Below are 17,630 nucleotides of genomic sequence, written 5' to 3' on the forward strand. Positions count from 1 at the left end.
GTAGCTGAACTTTCTGCAAATTTGTGCCTATTCTGCATGGGCTTTCACATGCAGAATGAATGAGTAGAACTTAGTCAGCTGTTCTTAAAAACTTCACTGAAAGACCTGACGGGAATAGAAAGACTTCTGTATTGCAGATCCCTGATGCTCCCTCTAGCAAAACCCTAAAGCCAATTCACCTACCAATTTTCCAAAATCCATTTATTTATTCCCATGCCTGAGATTAATTAAGGAATACAGCAAGATTGGGTGCTTGGAGGGTAGGGTTTTGAACATTTTTTGCAAAGCAAAGCTCAAAAGCAGGCACTTCTCTCCCATGAATTTGCAATTTTTTCATATCAGAAAGACAAAACTATTTGGGCTTGCATCTCTAATTATTGCACGAATTTGGCATGAACTGCACTTAGAAAATCTGATACAATTGTTATTCATTATTCTAGGAATCCTAAATGCTGATGTAATGTAGCAACATACAGGTTTTTTCATGGGGAGGGGATGTGAAAGGGAAAAAAGGGCTTAACCTCGCAATATTTAAAACCAAGGCTGACTTCTAGTTCTGTAGGGAATTTAAAGGATGTCTTTGCTAAAAGCAGATGCGTACATACATATGTGTTTACACATATGTTCACACACAGTCCAGCTTGCTACAGGACCTGAAGGAATAGGATTAAATTTGGATAAGAGTCATCCCATAATTAATGAGATACTGGTCACTCAGGCAGGAGCGTCAAAGGTGCTGACTGTGGTCCAAACCACATGGCTGTGTTTGGTTCTCTGTGGAAACTGAAAAAAAGTTTCATAACCACATTAGTCAAAAGGGTTCTCAGGTCAAGATGCAATAACCTTTTGTAAATCCTAAAAGCAGAGGATGTCCTTTCCAGTTTGGTTACTGGGGAATTTTTTATAACTATTTGATCATAGGATCAAAGAATGGTTTAGGTTGGAAGAGACATAAAGTTCATCTTGTTCCAATTTCTCTGCCATGAGCAGGGACAACTTCCACTAGACCAGGCTGCTCAATGACCCACCCAACCTGGCCTTGAACACTTCATCTGCTACTCTCTTGGCAACTGTGCCAGTGCCTCACCTCCCTTAAAGTGAAGAATTTCCTCTAATATCTCTAGTATCTAATCCAAATCTCTAATATCTAATCCTCTAATACAAACCAACCCTCTTTCTGTTTGAAATCATCACCCCTAATCTTATCCCTCCATGCCCTTGTAAAAAGCCCCTCTCCAGCTATGTTTTAGGACCCCTTCAGATTCTGGAAGGTGCAATATGATCTCCCCAGAGTCTTCTCCCAGCTGAATAGCCCCACCTCTTTAAGCCTGTTCTCATAGGAGAAGTGCCCCAGTCCTGATCACCTTCATGGCTTCCCCTGTGTCCTTCTTGCGCTGTGGATCCCAGAGCTGGATGCAGTGCTCCAGGTGGGATCTCACCAGAGCACAGTAGAGGGATAGGATCACCTTCCTAGGGGTCACACTGCTTTGGATGCAGCCCAGAACTGAGCTAGCTTTCTGGGCTGCAAACACACATTGTTGGGTGTCAGCTGTATTCCTTAAAAAGCAATCTCCTCTCTGTTCGTACTTATCTGCATTTTATAAAAATGTGTGGCCAGAATTAAATATGCTCTCATTCCAAGAAAGCAAATATTAGATGCCAGTATTATTTTCTCAGAATACCTTAAATGAGTACATAAATTTATTTCAGTTTTCCCCCACAATATATATCAATTTTAAAATCTGCAGTTTGTACTGTATAGACACACATAAAATTTCTCACAAATACTATCAAATATTGCAGTTTCTAAACAGTCAACAGTAACTTTAATATTTGCATTTATCTCTGCTCTTCATAATGCATTCCTTCTTTGGAGGTGCTTGAGGCTGCCTTTCCAACATCCCAGAAGTCAGAGTTACAAGCACCGCTACAAAAGATGCACCTGCAAAATCAGTCTTTACCGAGCTCTATGGCAATTCAGTTTTTACCAGCCTGGAGTAAGAAAGACAGCTCTGATTAGATACACAGATATGGATTTGTTCCGGAAGCCAGGGAGCCTTTATATTCAACAGTTTTTAGTCTTTATGCAATACTTGCTGAACAAACAAGTACTGAGTTCACTGGAGGGGAAGAATATGGTAACAGACTTCTGGAAATGTTCTGTCAAATGCTGTATAAATTAAGGACTTTAGATTAAGACCAAAGAGAGATGCCAATGGAAGAAATTCAAAAGGAGCAGGTGCAAGTCAGAAGTGACAGAAGAAATAAATTTACTAGTTATGCAACTAAAACTAACCAAACAACAAGAGCAGACATACTAAGATAATCCAAATTTTAAAAAAACCTCAAACAACTATGGCAAAAGCCTTAATCAAGTATGCCTATAAACAGGCTGATAAATTAAGTACATGCTCTTGCTGTACTTTATAGAAGGAATTTTACATTAGAGATAACAAAAGGTGGTATCTTCCCATTTAATGCTGATATTCTGTCACCCTCCTGGAGATTTAATAGCCCTCCCTTCCCATCCATTCCATTAATTTCATATCTAAAGACCCCTGTGCTTGGAATTTGCCTTTCTTTTTTTTTTTTCAGCATCATTACACATCCAGGAATTTCAATATTCAGATAATTGTATCAAATAGAATCATTCACAGAAATCAGCAACTTCAATAAACTTCTTATAAAACCTTGGAGTACTTTCCTTTTCTAACCAGTCTCTTGAATATTTCTGTTCCCAACTCATATCTGATGGTCTATAACTTCTGTTTCCCAATCCCACTGTCTGCTCTGGCATTTGGTACACCAGCTTCCAGTGTGTTCACAGCTGTCCAGCATCTGCCACAGACTCTGCTACTGACCAAAAGAGTTGGAGGGGGGTCTGGGCCACAACTTGACTGTTCAAAAACTTGCCACCAGACTTCAGTCAAACTGTAATTCTTCTGTTCCTGACTTTCAGCAGTGCCATCTAAAAAATGAAAACAAAACAAAAGAGAAAGAGAAAAAGAAGAGAAAAAGAAGAAGAAAAAGAAGAACAAAAAGAAAAAGAAAACGAAAAGAAAAAGAAAAAGAAAAAGAAAGAAAACAGAAAAGAAAAGAAAAAGAAAAAGAAAAAAGAAGAAAAGAAAAAAAGAAAAAGAAAAAGAAAAAGAAAAGAAAAAGAAAAAGAAAAAGAAAAGAAAAAGACAAAAGAAAAAGAAAATGAAAAAGAAAAAGAAAAGACAAAAGAAAAAGAAAAAGAAAAAGAAAAGAAAAAAGTTTTTTATCAGCATATCTTAAAGGAATTCAGATACATAACAGAAAAGTATTTTTGCCTTCTATCCCAAAAAAGTTAAGAGCATCAAGCATCACTTATGATTTTCCAGCTGCAAGTTATGGTTAATATTTTAACACTGTATGTTTGGAACCACTGGACTTAGGGGTCTCTTTTTCCTCTCTTCAGTGGTAGTCATACAGGCAACTCACCTAGGTAGCTAAACAGGTAGATCCAAAAGATAATTATCTCCTTCTAAGGAAAGTATCTGCTAGTAACTATAGAGGGAGCCTAACTACTGCCAAAGCCTGAATACCTCACTGCTGAGCAGCTCTTAGGTGAGAACATGAAGCCACACATAGTTCCTAAATGAGGTTAGAGGCACAACTTGAACTGGAGGTTTCAAAAACAGAGAATAGCTCATATATGATGATTTTCAGAAAAATAAAATGACATAGATTAAGGAGTGGGTAAGAACTCACAGCCAATGATGCTTTAGCTGGTGTCTAGCCAACATGCCATGCAGCTGTTGTGAATGGTATTGAAAGTCAGTAGTAGTGCAAAGAAAACTGAAAGCTGTCAACCAAGACACACCCTGGTATTCAGACAGAGATAGGTTTGCACATCACAAGATTGTTCCTTTCAACAAAAAGGCTGGGGCTATGTTCATGGCAATCATTATCAGTGGGAGACAGATATCAAGGTATCTCTGAATGAAGGAACTTCCATGAATGGGAGGATCTGGATTTTTAGCCTAGCATCAAACAACTGCATAATTAGACCTTCTAAACTTGTAGTGACTAATGTATTGTTGATTTGTGATCATCCCATGGAGAATTAAGCAGTTGTGCTGAAAATAAAAGATCTTGGATCTTTGGGGTCTGGGTGATTCTATCATGATTTAAAGCACAGGTCAAGCTAAATTCTCATTTGCATCACAGCAACTAATTTACAGCAGAACACATATGGTCTGAGGATTACTGGGGCAGTTCAGCCAATACAGGAACTTCAGACTAAAGGGAGACACAGGGGATGCATAACATTTCTAAGAGATGGACATTCTGTGTCAAATAGCTGCATCCCAACCACTGCAAGTCTGCTGGTCACAAGAATCCTGTTACCATTTCCACCTGTACTACCCCAGTGGCATGCTCCTGAGGTACTCAGTCCAGCTAATGTGCTCTCTGTCTCAGGAACAGACACGGCTCAGAATGGCTTGTGGTGCAAAATGGTTTTGGCGTGTCACCATCTCTTAATTCTCAATAACTGGCAGAAGGGCTAAGATAAGAGGTAATTAAGTCCCTGATCCCTTGACATTTCCAGTTCAACATCCCTCAGAGATCATTTGTGAAATGTTGCCACCTTGATACAGTGAGCACATTCACAGTCCCACAAGACTACCCATAGTTGTGCAGCACAGTTTGTAAATTCCATGGCAGCAACAAAAATTATATTCTAGTACAAATAAAACAATATTCTAGGACTCCCTCCAGGGCTATTAAGATTTCCTCTGCTCACTTAGTTTTGGCTTTGGAAAATTACAAGGCATGTTAACTACAATTCCCCTACTTTCTCAAGTGTGGGAATTCCAGGGAGCACAAATCTAAAAGGGGACAAATGTTATTTAAAAACCTTCATGCACCTACATACATATGACATTCAAAGTAACTTTTAACAGATTTTGTATTACATACTGGTCTGTCTGGCAGTCTATTGAGATATGTATTAATAAACTTCACAATAAACCAAAGACACTTGAAATCTTCCTCACCACCCCATCTCTGGTACTCAAAAGTAGCTTGCCTGCCTGTTCCAGGCCTGAGACATTAGAAATTCCTCTGACGTACCACTGCTAGATCCATGGGCTACATCTGTAAGAGCAATTAAAAGTTCCATGCTCTAAGCTGAGACCAGCTAACATGTAATGTCACAAATAAGTTTGCTATCAAACTCACACTGCCGGCACACCACCACTGGGGTTAGCCTGCTCTTGTACAAACTGTCAAGCCACTCGGAGTTTGGGAGACATAACAGAGGTAAGAGCCACGCCTGGGCCATTCTAACAATTCAACAATGCAGAAGATCAAGGTCCAGTGCCCAGCACCCTTTAATCTTCCACAAAAAACAAAGGTCAGATCTCACATAAACATTAAATCTATAGCACTGACATTGTATTAATCGAATTTTGTAGCAATATCAACTCTTCCTTGTCATTACTCTGGTTTTACTGTCAGAGTAAGATCTGAGTTTCTGTACCGCCTCCACTGGTGCATTCCCTGGCCCGAGCCCCACTGAAAAAGCTCGGTGGTTACCCAGGTGAAGTGAGTACCCAGAGCAAAGGAGGACCTCCTAATCTCCAACCCCATTTGTGAATGTAAGCTTCCAATTTCTGTGATGAAGACTTGGTCCTTTCTTTGGTGCCCAGGCTAAAACAGAAACCCCCACCAATATGCCCTGGCTAAGGTACATATCCCAAGGCCTATTTTGTACAGTTCCTTTTTCCTTTTTGGCAGTCAGATGCAGAGAACTTATAACCACACTGAGCTGGAACACTGCTGAAGCAAAAGGACCCAGAGTGTTGAACTATGAGTAAGATCCAGTCCAGGTCTCATTAATGGTGCTGGCAGGTGTTTTGGTCTTACTTCTGACCTACTAGAAGGGAGACCAGAAGTTCCATTCTTAAAAGCCTGCCAATTCTTTTACTCATAATGGCAGTTCCTCTGCAAGCAAAAAAAAAAAAAAAAAAAACCAAAACAAAACAAAACAAAACAAAAAACAACAACCAAAAAAAAAAAAAAAAACCCAGCTACAGGCTTTTTTTTACAGACAGACAAATCTGAGAGTCTTACACTGACTGGACTTTCTTTGGAAGGACATGACACTAGAAACTGGGATCTGAACAGCAGTGAGATCATGCAGTCAGGCTTCTGATCTTGGGCCACGTGTGTAGCTGCCAGGATGCAGTACCTAACCATGCACATGGCATGCACAGCTTGGCTCAGATACAGAGGACCTGGGAATGGGCTCTCCGTCCTGGAACAACTGCTGCCCTGATTCAAACTCACCCAGGGGTGTGAAGAAGCCACTACTGCAAAGAAATTATGTAGTGCATGAAAGGGGGTGCAGATTAGTTGGGTTTTTTCCCATTAGCTCTGGGCAATGTATTATGCTGCCATGCACCAGATGATCATTATAGAAAAGACTTCAGAGGTCTGTGGCAACAGATATCCCCAGATACCATGAGCACTACAACACAGAATTGTGCTGCCTGTTGGCAATGAGCAGTGAGTGCTTGAATCTATTTTCAAGAAGCAAACCAGAGATGAAATCAGCTGCAGGCTCTGGAGAACTGGAAGAAAAAGCTCCCAAACACAGTCCATGAATAGATAAGTCCCCAGAAGTCAAGGGCAATCCATTCACCACTAAGAAATACATCCCAGGAACATTAACTTCCTGAGAAAATTAAATACTGTGAATATTTTTGGCACATACAAGAAAGCTAAATATATTTCCTCAACTGCAAACAATCATTTAACATAGTAGGTTATACAAATAGATAAAAATTTCATAACTTGTTTTATCTTTGCTTTCAAAAGTGTTCTAGTATAATGTAAGACTTCCTTGCCAATGCACAGGGTTTTAAGGCGCCTGCACTGCCTTTAACCACTTCAGCAACTGACAGTGCTGTGTCATATATGTAGGAAAGGCAACCTTTCCTATTAAGGCCATTTAAGTGCAACTTATTTCTGTACCATGCTGAGCATTTTAGGGATAGTTTCAGAGGGGTGCAAATGCAGTACTACTGCTGCAGAGATAATACTGCTACACTAAACTCTATTTGACTACTGACAAAAATCCTCTTAAAGTCAAAATCAACACCATCAACATCAGCAGGAAGTCTAATGCAGCTGGAACCATTCCCTTGCTTTTAAAAGAGAACTAATTAAAAAATATAAAAATCAGATGAGACATTACATTTACTAATAATGCTTGATTCACTCCTGATATGTTTCCTTCAAATTATATCTCAGCCTGAGAGGAAAAAATCCTACTATTTCTAGACACATACAAGCTCCAAACCTCCCTGTGTCTCTTTGATTTTGAGCCATTAATGAAGATCTACTCAAGGAACTAATACTTCCTTATGTTGTAAAACACTTGCACTGTACCCAAGGCTGGTGACATCTTGTTGCACCAAGGTCTCAGTATTGATAAACTCAACTGCTTTTACTTCAGTTAGGGAACTGTACCATTGTGCAGTACACCTGCAAATGCAGTCTGCATTTACCTGCTTGATTTTGATCTCCAGAGCACAGAATATTTGTCCCAAACCAGAGTTGTGACCCAAACAACAAAAAGTCCTGAAGTAGAAACCTTAGCACTGAAGGTGAGAGAAAGCCCCCCCTGGTTTGTACTTTTACTGCATTTGATTCTACTTTAGTAGATAGAATACAACTTTTCAAACCTCTGGCATTCTTCTGTCCTTCAGGAAGAAGCAACAATGATAGCAATGATGGAATCTTTAGCAACCAGAAAAAGTTTGTACACTAAGGGCTGCAAATCACGTTCTGGGAGGATGCATAAGGAATGCACCCAAAATACTGTCTATTTATGGCACCCCAGAGGTTCTCGTGGCAGTCAGGGTTTTCCCCATTTTCTATTCCCTCTTTCACTTTTGGCAAAGAGCAGTAATTCTACTGCCAAAACAAGTCCCAACTCATAACCTATTGTCCTGAGAAAAAAATGCAGCACAGTTGACAGCAGCTTTTCTCCAATTCAGATGTTCTTCTTCAGTTTCTGAAGAGACAGAAAATATAGTAATTTGGACTGTTGAGATCCCTTTTTGCCCATGGAGACACCGACATTGATTTTAACACCTTATTGATTTATTCCTGAAAATATGAACCAATGTGAATTGCAGCTTCTGAGTATCAAAAAAAACCAAACCAAAACAAAAAAAAACCATCACCTAGATAACAACCAAAGAAAACAAACACCACAAAATGATAAAACCTCTACCCTTAACGCACTATTTTGAACACAGAAGTTCGGTTCATTGTGTCCTTCCAAATGTTTTAGAAAGAAAAACTAAAACATTACAAGATATCATGAGTCAGAGGAAGAGACGAAGTATTAGTTGTCATAGGAAACCCACAGTGCTTCCTCTTTGCTGTTTCACTACTTTAAATCATTTTATGGCTCTCTTCCATACTAGGATTGTTCTTTTGGAAGTTCATTCTATTCCTAATTCCATCTTCAAATGCAGCTGGCTAATGCTGTGTGGATGTTCAGCTGTCTCCTCTGGGAGGGACGTCTCTCTCTAAGCAAGTCATGCAAAAGTTTGACAGAAAACATGAAACAAAATGCTACCTAGTTTGTTACCATGATGGTTATGTGATGTTGTCTGAGACTTTGGCAACAAAGGTGCAATTAGAGTATTAAGTGTGGACGCTTGCATTTCAACCTGTAAATAAATGAAAAAAAATCTCAGGGAGAATGTGTTTTGATTTAAGTGGGATTCTGCAAGAAAAAGAGCATTATCAGAGACTTTCACGGAGTTTCAAAGGATCGTGTTGCACAGGGCACACCTGGTGATAAGGCCAATGTGCCACAAGACACAGAGGTTTCTGAGCCACCTTTTGAATAGAAAACTACATTCAGAGACATACACTGCTATCAGGCAACAGAAGTTAACAATGAGGGAAGAATACCAAAAAAAAAAGTAATGTACATTTGGACCTCTTAAATATTTGCGTTTCAGTTACAGATAATTCTTTGAGACTCATGCTGAAAAACCATGTTTCAGAGGAAGTGATGTTTTCAAATTGGCATTACCAATCTTCTTTTATAATCACTGGCTAAAACTCCCTAACCAGATTTTTAAGTTAGCAAAACAAAATTAATAGAAATAGGATAATATTTACCTCTGCTGTGGTGTTTTGCTTCTCTATTTATCTGCCATCCCAAAGTTTTAGGCAGTAAATTGTTTGCCTCCTGCTCTGCTTGTTCAGGGCATAGCACAATCTGAATTAACAATACATAAGAATTTGCTTTTTAACATTTCAGATGGTATTTGACCTATATTTCACCAGGCTGTGCTTTGCATCAAAAAAACCCTTGTGAAAGCAGACAAGCAACACCAAGTTATGCTGTAATGAACAGCATTAGAATATAACCATTTAATTTGTGCAGAGAATAGAATCATTGCTCCTCTCTTCAAACGCCAAAGAAATCGTTGATATCTAACAAAAATGTTTTGAATCTGTTTTGTTTGATCTTATCTACAAATTAAAATGAATTGTGATGCATAAAAAGGTTTTTGGCTTAATTTAATCTACTACAGTCTGCTTGTGTAGGAAAGAAAGAGACAGTAGATGGAAACAAGGTCAGTTGGGTTTTACAATCTATCCTCATGCTTCCCTTGCACCAATTTATAGAAATGTCTGTATCCTTCTGGCTGTCTTAAATGCCTTCCCAGACCCTGGTGCTCCTCATGTCTATTTAAACACCAAGATTGGAGCTGCAATCAACGAGATGAAGACCAAAAGTCAATACAATCAATACTTCAGGATAAGAATTAAAAATCAAAATGATGTACAGCTAATTAAGGCTTGACTTTTTTAGAGCAGAACTATGACCTTTTGATAGCAGGCTTTAGACCCATCACATATGAATTTTCTCCAATGAAAGAAATATTGACTATACACATTAGCAACAAAATTATTTAACAATATTCAAAACCGCTATGTTTTGTGATAGGTACTCTTTGTTTTCCCCAAGAGTGGAAAGGATTGAAGATCTTAAAAACCTACTTAGTCAACACAGCTAATAGAAATGGTCTAACAATGGTGTACATTGTGTTTCTGTGACAGATGGGATTGCTGGGCAGGAAGAGTTCCATTGACAAAGTAAACTGGTAAGCCTTTTTTTATTTAAAAAAAATTAAAATTAAAAATTTATTTAGTTAAGTCTAGTATAATTCACAACAGCAGCAAAATACTTTGGAATTGTTTTCGGTTCTATCAGAAAACAGCTGATCATATTGTTCAATTAATCTGCAATGTTGGAAGTCCTAAAAAACCATCTTGCTCTCAAATGTCCAGCTATTAGCTGTCTATTGTAAAGAGTGCGGCAAAAGGGTGTCCTCCTGGGCAGATGAGAGTGGTCCAACTCCCAGGGGAGCTGCCTCCTCGATCCACGTCCCAGACACACACAATCCCGGATAGCCTTAACAAGTCCAACCGGTAGAAGGAGGGCTCAGCACGCACTGTGAAGGGTCCAACCAGGTTTATTCGAGGAGCGATGAAGGATCTGAGGCAGGGGGGGTTGGAGAGGAACAGGGATACAGCAGGGCTGAAGGGGAACAGGCGGCAGGAAGCCCTGAACAGGGTGGGAACAGGGTTTATAGCAAAGTAGCAGGTAGGAGGGATCGGGGTACAGTGAACCAATGGAACAGAGGACGGGGGAGGAGGAGGAATGAGGTAATCAGGGATGTACAAATGAGAAGAGGGAACAGGGCGGCGCTGAGATGTGAGCCAATGGGAAAGGGAGAGCCACAGAACTTTCCAGGTCTTTGGGAGGGAGCCACAGGTGATAGACAATTACAGGGGAGCGCCTTCCCATGGCAACTCCATCCCACAGTGCCTGGGGTCTCCTCCCACAAAGAGCACATAGGGTCACAGAAACACAGAAACACACAACATCCTTAGTTGGACAGGACCCACAGGATCATCAAAGTCCAGCTCCTGGCCCTGCACAGAACTATCCCCAAGAGTTACACCAAGAAGTTGCCTCAGAGCACTGTCCAAAAAACCCCCTGAACTCTCTCATGCTTGGAGCTGTGACTGCTTTCCTGGGGAGCCTGCTTCAATCCCCAACCACCAGGATGAAGGACTTTTTCTTCATAACCAGCCTAAATCTCCCCTGACAGAGCTTCAGGCCATTCCCTCAGTTCCTGTCACTGTCACCACAGAGAACAGATCAGTGTCTGCCCCTCCTCTTCCCCTCATGAGGATGTTGTAGACTGTGATGAGTTCTGCCCTTAGCCTGCTCTCCTCCAGGCTGAACTGATCAAGTGACCTCTCCTCAATAACTTCCTTTCCAAGTCCTTTCCCATGCTTGTGGCTCTCCTTTGGATGGTGCCTAATAGTTTTAAATCTCTTTTTCATTGTGGCACCCAAAACTGCCCCAGCACTCGAGGTGAGGCTGCCCCAGTGCAGAGCAGAGCAGGACAATCCCCTCCCTTGCCCGGCTGTTGATGCTGTGCCTGATGCCACCAGGACAGGGTTGGCCCTCCTGGCTGCCAGGGCACTGCTGGCTCATGTTCAACTCACCACTGACCAGGAGCCCCAGGTCCCTTTCCATGGCACTGCTCTCCAGCATCTCCTTCCCCAGGCTGTCTGTTCATCCAGGGCTGTTCTGGCCTGGGTGCAGAGTCCAGCACTTCCCTTGTTGAGCTTCATGCAGTTGGTGATTGCCCGTCCCTCCAGTTTGGGAAGGTGCTGCTGCAAGGCCTTGGTGTCTTTGAGGGAGCCAACAGCTCCTCCCAGTTTTGTATCTTTTGTGCACTGACTCAGTGCCCTGTCTTGCATCCAAGTCATTTATGACGATGTTGAAGAGAGCTCAGAGCAGAGGATGGAGCCCTGTGGAGCTTCACTGCTAACAGGTCACCAGCCTGATGTCACCCCTTCCACTACAACTCTCTGTGGCCACCCATGAGCCAGCTGCTCACCCATCACAGGATGTGTTTATCCAGCTGGGGACTGGACATTTTGTCTGAAAAGACTGTGTGAGAGAAAGTATCAAAAGCTCTGCTAAAGTCCAAAAAGGTATCATCAGCTGGCTTTCCAGATCAACCACATAGGTTACCTGGTCTGAAAGGAAATCAGGTTTGATAAGCAGGACTTTCCCCTCAAGAAGCCATGCTGGCTGTGACTGATGACTCTGTTGTCCTTCAAGTGCTTTCCAATACCTCCCAGAACAATCTTCTTTATACCGTCCAACCACTACAGCCTTCAGCCTAACGGGGAAAAGTGCACGTTCCTGAAAACAGAAACATATACATCTGAAAAGGACACTGAATGAAAAAGCAAGGTTTGATAGCAGCAGATCCAGCCATAAAATAACCTCCAGTGCACAAAAAAGTGCACTGGAGGTTATTTTATGGCTGGATCTACTCCAGTCTTGAGATGGAGAAAACAAAACCCGTTTACTTTACATGCAGCCCTCCTAATTCTCAAGGTTAAATGTCCCAGAAGAGGCCTTCCTGTAACTCCCTTCTTACTAACACAGAAAGGTCCACTTTCATCCAGGTTCCTAGCTCTGTAACTGCAAATGCATGAAGAACTGCTGAGCTACATGTGCAGAGCTGCTGACAAGGCTGGGTGTTACAAAGACCTTGTGTAGTGAACACCTGCATTTGAAACAGGGCCCATGTTCTTAAAGAAGGTAGCATAAGGAATGGAACACCTGTTTTCCATGTTCAAAGCATTGGATACATAGAAAAATGTTCACCCAGTGTAATTGGTGTTGCTGTGTTTACAAAGGGCCTTTCAATAGAGAAAGTAGAAAATATGCTGATTCATGTTGTGATTTAGGATATGTATACAAGTTGCACAGACCTGAACATGCAGCACTTAAATTAATTCTCCATTGATTGGGTATGGTAGGAAATTAATATTTTCAAAAGCTGGATTAATAATAAAAAGGTAAATTAATTTAATAAAACTAAACCCAGAAACTTGAGGAAGTTTTGGCTGTCAGATATCATGTATAATTTGGCTGCCTGTTCTGGCAGAGGAGGAAGCTTCAAATGAGGTCCTTGCACTGTGGCAGTGAGGCTATGGTTTGTCTTTGCTTTGGCCAGGGTGAGGACAGGCCCTGCCCAAAAAGCCCTGCCTGAAAATAATCTCCAAGACAAACAAACCATAAAAACAGAAACAAACAAACAAACCCTGCCCAGACAGTGCACACATGGAATTCGTATCCATTATAGTATATTAAAGTCAGTGGAATGCCAGCAAAGTCCCTGAAATTAATGGGAAAACCAGAACTAGTGACAGCAGCCAAACCAAAGCTGACTGACCACACTTTTCTACACCAACTGCAATGACAGTGCAAGATTTCCTTACAGCTTGGGGTAACATAGCTGATAATAAAGAAGATTATTTTCCTTCAAACAATAAACCCCTCCAGAGGTTCAGAAGGCAAATATACTTTCAAGATAGCTGTAATATAGAAGACAACCTCTCCCCTCCCCTTAGGACCCTTTCTCAGTGCCATTTTACTGCATGGACCAAGGGTCATTCAGACCCATATTTAAAGGACACTCAACAAGCAGGATGCAGGAAAACCAATGTGGATGTTTGAGACCTGTTTTATACATGTTACAGGCCCTGCTGTGGGAGAGGATCACGGCAAGCTCAGGATCTCTAGGTTATTATATCATTCTTTATTGTTTCCCTGGAAGCTCCTGACAGTCTCGTGCTTTAAATCAGCTTCCTACATTTATCATTGCCTTGTCTCTTCCCTAAGAAGTTCAAGACTGTTGCTGACACAGGAAAAGCCCTCTAAGCAGTGGATGCATTTTCACCTTCAAGTCCTCTGCCACTTCTCCCTTCAGCTTGTAACAAGCAGAATAAAGCAATTAAAAAGCCATCCTACCCTCAAAGCAGCTCACTGTTGATACAGAAGACACCCCAGTCAGCTTCAGCCTAGATACAAATCTGCCCTTTGAATTTGGAGCCTCTTATTTTAGGAAGAAGGGATATTTATATGTATGTCTGCATTAAACATTACTTTCTCTGTTAGTTATCACCCATTTTTTACAAACACAAAATCAAGCAGTAGAGAATTAGTGAATACAGAGAGGCTGTCAGAGTAAGCAGAAGTAAGACTAGAAAGGCCACTGCACACCTGGAATTAAATCTGGCCAAGGATGTCAAGCATAGCAAAATACCAACAACCACCAACAAAATACACCGATAACCAGAGGAAAAAGGATGGTGTGGGCTCATTGTTAAATGGAGAGGGAGCCCTGGTAACAGAGGACTGAGAGAAGGCATAGTTATTGGATGACTTCTTTGCACTGGTCTTCAGTGATAAGACCAGCCCTCAGTGACTTCCAACCCAGGAGACCAGGGTAAAGGAATCTTAGAGGGAAGACTTTCCAATGGTAAAGGACTGGGCCAGAGAACACCTATACAAAGTTGACATCCACAAGTCCATGGGCCCTGACAGGATGCATCCAAAAATGCTGAGGGAACTGGCAGACATCATAGCCAGAGGAGTCATGATCATCTTTGAGAGGCCATGGAGATAAGGAGAGGTGCCTGAGGACCAGAAGAAAGCAAATGTCAGCCTGGTCTTCACATCAGGCAAGAAGGAGGACACAGGGAACTACCAATCAGTCAGCTTCACTTCAATCCCTGGGAAGGTGATGAAGCACACCATTCTGGAGATCACCTCTATCCACATGGAAAACAAGAAGCTGATCAGGAGTAGTCAGCATGGATTCACTAAAGGTAAGCCATGTTTGACATGCGTTATTGCCTTCTATGATGAAACAGCTACCAGGGTGGATGAGGGGAGAGCAGGGGAGAGAGCAGTTGTCTATTTCAACTTCAGCAAGGCTTTCTGCACTGTCTCTCACAACATCCTCATAGGCAAACTCACGAAGTGTGGATTGGATGAGTGGACAGTGACATGGATTGAGAAATGGCTGAGCGCCATACCCTAGAGGGGTGTAATCAGTGGCACAGGGTCTAGTTAAAGGCATATCAATATTGGTGTCACCCAGGGTTCAATTCTGGGCCCAGTCCTGTTTAATTTGTTCATCAATGCCACCTGTTTAATTTGCCATCAATGCCACGTTCAGCTCCTCCCAGGACACATACCTGGGAGGAGTTGCCAATAACCCAGAGAGCTGTGCAGCCCTTCAGAGGGATCTTGACAGGCTGGAGAGATGGGCAGAGATGAATGTGCTGAAATTCAATGAGGGAAAACGCACGGTCCTGTGCCTGGAGAAGAATAACTCCAGGCATCATACATACTGGGGACCAATCTGCTGGAAAGCAGCTCTGTGGAGAAGGACCTGGAGGACCTGGTGAACAACAAACTATGAGTGAGTCAATTCTACCATGATAATTTTGTTAGCTAATCTTTTCCCAAACATTATACTGTGTGGATGTCTTTCTCCTTTGCTCCAGAGACATATGTGATGCAAGAGTTTCCTGAATTTGTCAGAATACAGTGCTAATAGTCAGAAGTCAAGGAGTTTCCATGCAGTGGAGAAACCTGTCCATCCTCAAGGAGATTTTTTCAGTGCAATTAATTTATAATGTTTAATTTTTCTTCAGGTGACATGGAACAAATACATAAAGACCATAAAACTTTTCCACCTTCTGGAGGCAAAGCCAACAAGAAAAGAGATAATTGATATTTGTCATTCCTGTTTTCTTTTGGAAATATTTCTAGCCCTTGTTTTCTATGTGAAAGAACTCCGTAAGATCATCCTCCAATGCAGAGTTGAAACACATCTACAAGTCCCACAAACCATTCCTCACATTCCCAGCTTGCTCCATAACCAGCTGCAATCCAGATGCCATGTGACAGCGTCAGTGTACAGCTGAGTGCAGACTATAAATTCTGCCTTCCCGTGAGCAGACATGCAGCTGTCTGCACCATGCATGAGCGTCCTTGATGTCTCAGGACTAGCTTGCCAGTAAGCCAAGGACACTGCGGGATCCAGCGAGTGTCAGCACAGACAGACTTGCCAGGCAAGGGAGATAACATTACTGACAGGGTTATCATCTTGCCTGCAGTGCAGTGTTCCCCCAAATTCAGATATTCCCTGGACAGAGATGCCCCTCTGTGCACAGTCTGACCACTGCTGCTATCCCAGGATGTGGTATGTACACCAGGTGAGGTGGGAGAGGGGTGACTTACACCTCTGAGATCTGTTTGAGCACAGGACACTTCAGCCTTCCGCTTTCTCTAGACATCCTTGAGTAGCATGGCAGGATCATGTCTGGGCTTACACTTCTTTATATTCTTTAAAAAAGAAATTTATTAAATTTACAAAGCCCAGACTGTCTATGATTATCCTTAAGTGTGCCAATTCTGTATATATTAAGTCCAGAAATATTAACAGCATCACAGACTGAGCTTGAGTGTGTTTGAACACTTGGTTAATTGGAGTACTTGGTCTCTCACTACTCTGTACCTCACAGGTACATGGGAATTGCCACAGCCACATCGTCTGATTCGCTTCTAGTGTGTAATGAGCTTAACTTCAATGGTTAATTTCTTTATTAATAACCTTTGCATTCAGTATTTTTTTCTGTTACTAGACAGAGAGAGAATTGACACAACTGGCTCTCTGCCTTCCTTTGGCCCACTTCTTGGTATTTCTCATAGATCTGTCCCTTTCCAACAGCATGCATTGGTGTTATTACAGAAAATTCAGAATGCTTCTCAGCGCAGCTAAGGCTATAATATTTATCTGTGTGCTCTATTAGAAATGCATTTCATTGCCTTGTTAGCGGACATCAGATAATCTCACTTGTATCAGAATAGTATAAAATGTTATCAGTCTAGCTATCTAAGACACAGCACTTCTGCTGTCCAGTGTTCTGTCTAATATATGTACAGCTGCCTTAAACTGAGGCTTGCAGCAATTTAGTTTTTGAGAGCTCTTTTAGACTAACAGTAATGAGTTTAGAAAGACATTTTCAGCTGTTCCCCAAAGATGTTCAGACTGCCAAGATCAAATAAAACTCTGTTACAATACAGGCACAATAGATTAAACATGTTTTTTGGGTTTAAATCTTTTTCCGGCAGTGACGTTGTAATCTGCAAGCCAGAGCTATATGAAGATCATACACTAAAAATTCCCAACGGGAAACAAAAGAAAAATACGCAAAAAACTCACTGGAGCCTATTGCAATCTCACAGTCCTGAAATAAGTATTTCCCTCAGAAGTTAAATCACTATGCAGTGGTGGTAGAGTTATTCTACTTTTTAGTTACAGCTGTGCTTCATTGCCTGTATAATTGTAGAACATAAAAAGGAAGGAAGCAGGGGAGGCATTAAAGTCTCTGAATGTTTTTGATGGGATCTTTTTCTGTCCCAAGCGTGGGAGGTGAGAAAACATCAGAACTTTGGGTGTAGTAAAGGCAGCTAATGACACTCAACTGGATGTGAAAAGTCTCTCATGGAGAGTGTAGAAATATGGCCAGGGCAAACTGGTTTATGGGCCGATGGGCAAAAAATTTCTTGGAAAAAGTCCATGGCAGCAGAGTCATCCTTTAAAAATAGCACTAGTAGGGTTTAGTTTTCATTTTAGCATTAGCTCCTTCTCCATCCAGTTTGTCATTGC

This window comes from Serinus canaria, chromosome Z (assembly GCF_022539315.1).
Source record: "Serinus canaria isolate serCan28SL12 chromosome Z, serCan2020, whole genome shotgun sequence".
Taxonomy (NCBI): domain Eukaryota; kingdom Metazoa; phylum Chordata; class Aves; order Passeriformes; family Fringillidae; genus Serinus; species Serinus canaria.